Genomic DNA, 6,000 nt, shown 5'->3' on the forward strand with positions numbered 1-6,000 from the left:
TAGCAAAGGGAGTATACTGTGGGAAAATGAAGTTGTTCACTTTGGCAGGAAGAATAAAAAAGCAAAGTATTACATAAACAGAATTCCCGTACCAGGCTCCCCGAATATGCGCCGGAATGGGGCGACTTGGGGCTTTTCACAGTAACTTCATTTGAAGCCTACTTGTGACAATAAGCGATTTTCATTTCATTTCATTTTCAGAATTCTGAGCGACAGAGGGATCTAGATTTCTACTGCATGAGGCACAAAAAGTTAGTTTGCAGGTACAGCCAGTAAGTAAGAAGGCTGATGGAATGCTATCCTTGAGCACCACAGTAATTGATTTGATTTGATTTATTATTGTCACATGAATTAGTATACAGTGAAAAGTATTGTTTTTTGCATGTTGTACAAACAATGCATACCGTACATAGGGAAAGGAGAGACTGTAGAATATAATGTTACAGTTATAGCAAGGTGTAGAGAAAAGACCAACTGAATACGAGGTAGGTCCATTCAAAAGTCTGATGGCAGTAGGGAAGGAGCTGTTCTTGAGTTGGCTCGTACGTGACCTCAAACTTTGGTACCTTTTCCCTGACGGAAGAAGGTGGAAGAGAGTATGTCCGGGGTGCGTGGGGTCCTTAATTATGCTGGCTGCCTTTCCGAGGCAGCGGGAATTGTAGACAGAGTCGATGGATGGGAGGCTGGTTTACATGATGGACTGGGCACATTCACAACCTTTTGTAATTTCCTGCGGTCTTGGGCAGAGCAGGATCCATACCAAGCTGCGTTACAACCAGAAAGAATGCTTTCCGTGCTGTATCTGGAGAAGTTGGTAAGAGTCGTAGGTGACATGCCAAATTTCCTTAGTCTTCTGAGAAAGTAGAGTCGTTGGTGGGCTTTCTTAACTATAGTGTCGGCATGGGGGGACCAGGACAGGTGTTGGTGATCTGGACATCTAAAAACCTGAAGCTCTCGACCATTTCTACTTCGTTTCCATTATGTAGACAGCGGCATGTTCTCCACTATGCTTCCGGAAGTCGAAGACAATCTCCTTCGTTTTGTTCACATTGAGGGAGAGATTATTGTCATCGCACCAGTTCACCACATTCTCTATCTCATTGTGGTAATACCAGGTATTGCAGTACCTGAGAGGTGGATGCGCATTGGCTAGACCTAGGAGTCGACCATTGGCTAACATACATAGCTCCGCCTTGAGAGGCGGGGTATAAGAACCAATGCCGTCCCAGCAGCCTTCACCTTCTGTATCAAAGCTGCTGGGTACAGTTCTAGCTGATTAAAGCCGATTAGTTATGACTCACCTTGTCTCAAGAGTAATTGATTGTGCATCAATTTAATCAGCTATTACTTCTGAAAAGAAGGACCTCCGCATCAAGCCGGAGTGCCTTCAGCTCAGTCCCCATGCAGACAACTCCGCTGCTATCTTCAAGCACTGGCTGGCACGTTTTAAGAGCTTCGTCGACACGGCCGCCGACATCCCCACGGAGAGGCAGAAAATGCACCTTCTACGCTCCCGTGTCAGCCCTGCAATCTACCCTCTGATCGAGGAGGCAGAGAATTATGCAGCAGCTATCGAGCTGCTAGAAGGACATTACATCCGTCCCCTGAACCAGGTCTACGCCCGTCACCTGCTGGCAACCAGAAGGCAGAGCCCTGAAGAAACACTGGAAGACTTCTATCAGGCTCTACTAGTGCTGGGCCGGAACTGCGGCTGCCCACCAGCCACGGAGAACGAGCACACGGAACGTTTAATTCAGGACGCTTTTGTGGCAGGTATGAATTCCCCCGACATCCGCAGAAGGCTCCTTGAAATGGATACATTGGGCCTCACTGAGGCACAGGCCCTGGCAGGGTCCATGGACGTTGCGTACAAAAACGCACTGGCTTTTGCTCCCGGACGCACGGCGCCCCCCTGGGCTGTGTGGCACCCCGTCGCGACGGCCCCCCAGACTTTCCCGCTAACCCCGCAGGCCTGCGCCGCTAGACGGCCCGTTTTCACCGCCGGCCAACGCTGCTTCTTCTGCGGCCAAGCGAATCATCCCGCTGCCCGGTCCGCACCGCCACCTGCAAAGGGTGCGGCAAGAAAGGCCACTATGTCGCGGTCTGCCAGGGCCGTGCCGTGGCAGCGGTCGCCAGCGACTATCAGCAGCCCTTGTTCCAGGTCCCGGCCGTCCAAGGCTCACCGCCGCCCTTCTATCCCCAGGCAACGTGCGACCCACGGGCGTGGCCAATTTGCCCCTCGTCCACCACGCTGGATGGGTGGGCGCTGCTATTTTGTCCCTTGCCGACGCCATCTTCTGCATCCCCGGTCTCCATGTGCGACCTGCGGCTGACGCCATCTTGGATGGGGCCTCAAGCCCCCAGCACTGCCGACTCCACGCTGCCTGACCAGAACTCCCCCTTGCTGCAGCTGGCCTCCGTTACCCTGGACCAGAGTCGGCCCTGGACGCTAGCGAAAGCCACCACAACGATTGCCACCAACGGCCACGTGACATTGTGCCTGATCGACTCCGGGAGGACAGAAAGTTTTGTTCACCCCGACACGGTAAGGTGCTGTTCCCTTGTCACCCATCCCGTAAACCAACGGATCTCCCTGGCCTCCGGGTCACACACAGTGGAGATAAAGGGGTTCTGCCCAGCGAACCTCACTGTCCAAGGCAGGGAATTCCGCAATTTCCGCCTGTACGTTCTGCCGCACCTCTGCGCAGCCATCCTTCTTGGGCTGGATTTCCAGTGCACCTACAAAGCCTGACCTTTAAATTTGGCGGCCCTATACCTCCCCTTACTGTCTGTGGCCTCGCGACCCTTAAGGTCGACCCGCCTTCCCTGTTTGCGAACCTCACCCCGGATTGCAAACCCGTCGCCATCAGGAGCAGACGGTACAGTGCCCAGGACAGGACCTTCATCAGATCCGATTTCCAACAGCTGCTGAAGGAAGGGGTCATCGAAGCAAGCAACAGCCCCTGGAGGGCTCAAGTAGTGGTGGTAAAGAACAGGGAGAAACATAGGATGGTCATCGACTATAGCCAGACCATCAACCGATTTACGCAGCTGGACGCGTACCCTCTCCCCCGTATAGCTGACCTGGTAAACAGGATTGCGCAATACAAGGTCTTCTCCACGGTGGATCTCAAGTCTGCCTACCACCAGCTGCCCCTCCGTCATGGTGACTGCCAGTACACTGCCTTTGAAGCAGATGGGCGGCTCTATCATTTTTTAAGGGTTCCCTTCGGTGTCATGAACGGGGTCTCGGTCTTCCAGCGTGAGATGGACCGAATGGTTGGCCGGTACGGCTTACGTGCAACGTTCCCGTATCTTGATAACGTCACCATCTGCGGCCATGACCAGCAGGACCTCCAACCTCCGAAAATTTCTCCAGACCGCGAATATCCTTAATCTGACCTACAATAAGGATAAATTCGTGTTTAGCACAAACCGTCTAGCCATCCTAGGCTACGTAGTGCGAAATGGCGTCATAGGCCCCGACCCTGAACGCATGCGCCCCCTCATGGAGTTCCCCCTCCCTCACTGCCCCAAGGCCCTAAAGCGCTGCCTCAGCTTCTTTAGCTATTATGCACAATGGGTCCCTAATTACGCAGGCAAGGCTCGACCCCTGATCCAGTCCACCACCTTCCCCCTGTCGACGGAGGCCCGCCAGGCCTTCTGCCGCATCAAAGCGGACATCGCAAAAGCCACGATGCGCGCCATCGACGAGTCCCTCCCCTCCCAGGTCGAGAGCGATGCGTCCGACGTAGCTCTGGTGGCCACCCTCAACCAAGCGGGCAGGCCCGTGGCTTTCTTCTCTCGCATTCTCCATGCCTCCGAAATTCGCCACTCCTCGGTCGAAAAGGAGGCCCAGGCCATAGTAGAAGCTATGCGACACTGGAGGCATTACCTGGCCGGCAGGAGATTCACTCTCCTCACGGACCAATGGTCGGTGGCCTTCATGTTCGATAATGCACAGCGGGACAAGATTAAGAACGACAAGATCTTGCGGTGGATAGAACTCTCCACCTAGAATTACGAGATCTTGTACCGTCCCGGGAAGCTGAATGAGCCTCCTGCTGCCCTGTCCCACGGCACTTGCGCTACCGCGCAAGTGGACCGCCTCCGAGCCCTGCACGAGGACCTCTGCCACCCGGGGGCCACTCGTTTCTTTCATTTAGTTAAGACCCGCAACCTGCCCTACTCCATCGAGGAGGTCAGGACAGTCACTAGGGACTGCTGAATCTGCGCGGAGTGCAAACCGCACTTCTACCGACCAGAGAGAGCGCATCTGATAAAGGCTCCCCGTCCCTTTGAACGCCTCAGCATGGATTTCAAGGGCCCCCTCCCCTCCACCGACCGCAACACGTATATCCTGAACGTGATTGACGAATACTCCCGTTTCCCATTCGCCATCCCCTGCCCGGACCACGGCCAGCGTCATCAAGGCCCTCCAGGGTATTTTTACACAGTTCGGTTTCCCCGCCTACATACATAGTGATAGGGGGTCCTCCTTTATGAGCGACGAACTGCGACAATTCCTGCTCAGCAAAGGCATCGCCTCCAGCAGGACGACCAGTTACAACCCCCGGGGAAACGGGCAGGTAGAGAGGGAGAACGGAACGGTCTGGAAGACCGTCCTGCTGGCCCTTCGGTCCAGGAATCTCCCAGTCTCCCGCTGGCAAGAAGTCCTCCCAGTGGCCCTTCACTCCATTCGGTCGCTGCTCTGTACTACCACAAACCAGACACCTCACGAACGTCTCCTTGTTTTCCCCAGGAAGTCCTCCTCCGGGACCTCGCTCCCAACCTGGCTAGCGACACCCGGACCCGTCCTGATGCGGAAACATGTGAGGGCGCACAAGTTGGACCCTTTGGTCGAGAAGGCCCACCTGCTGCATGCCAACCCCCAGTATGCCTACGTAGCGTTCCCCGACGGCCGCCAAGACACGGTCTCCCTTCGGGACCTGGCGCCCGCCGGAGCCCCACGCGCACCCGTACCATTGCCCCCACCCTCCCCGCAGCACCTGACCGGAGGGTCAGTACTGCCGCCGCCCCTACGCAGCGCTGAACAGCCACCGACGCCCCCTATAGGCGCCCCTCTCTCTGCCCACCTTTCGGTCCAACAGTGCCGCCTAGGGCTGACGAAGCTGCCAGGGAGGAAGACACCACGTTCCCGGAGCCACAACCGCCGGGGCCTCCACCTGGATCATCGCCGAAGCCCAGACTCTCCAGAGGGTGACCAGGCCACCCGATCGTCTGATTGCTGCACCATAAAACAATAAAAACTTTGTCTGTTACCCTCAACATCACGGTACCTGCAATACCTGGTCCTACCATGCAAAAGGCGACAGTATCACCCCGCTGGGATCTTTTTTAACATGCGGTGAATGTGGTAATATCAGGTATTGCAGCACCTAAGAGGTGGATGCGCATTGGCTAGACCTAGGAGTCGACCATTGGCTAACATACATAGCTCCGCCCTGAGAGGCGGGGTATAAGAACCAATGCCATCCCAGCAGCCTTCACTTTCTGTATCGAAGCTGCTGGGTACAGTTCTAGCTGATTAAAGCCGATTAGTTATGACTCACCTTGTCTCGAGAGTAATTGATTGTGCTTCAATCATTCCTGTACTCTGTCTCGTCATTGTTTGAAATCCGACCCACTACTGTGGCGTCACCAGAAAATTTGAAAATCGAGTTGGAGGGGACGTTGGCCGCACAGTCATAGGTGTACAAGGAGTAGAGTAGGGGGCTGAGGACACAGCCTTGTGGGGCACCGGTGTTGAGGACGATCGTGGAGGAGGTGTTGTTGCCTATCCTTACTGATTGTGGCCTGTGGGTTAGAAAGTTCAGGATCCAGTCGCAGAGGGAGGAGCCGAGGCCAAGGCCACGGAGTTTGGAGACGAGTTTCGTAGGAAAGATGGTGTGAAGGCTGAGCTGTAGTCGATAAAGAGGAGTCTGATATAGGTGTTTTTGTTATCTAGGTGTTCCAGGGTAGAGTGCAAGGCCATGGAGA

The sequence above is a fragment of the Scyliorhinus torazame genome, chromosome 4 (assembly GCF_047496885.1).
Source record: "Scyliorhinus torazame isolate Kashiwa2021f chromosome 4, sScyTor2.1, whole genome shotgun sequence".
Lineage (NCBI taxonomy): Eukaryota > Metazoa > Chordata > Chondrichthyes > Carcharhiniformes > Scyliorhinidae > Scyliorhinus > Scyliorhinus torazame.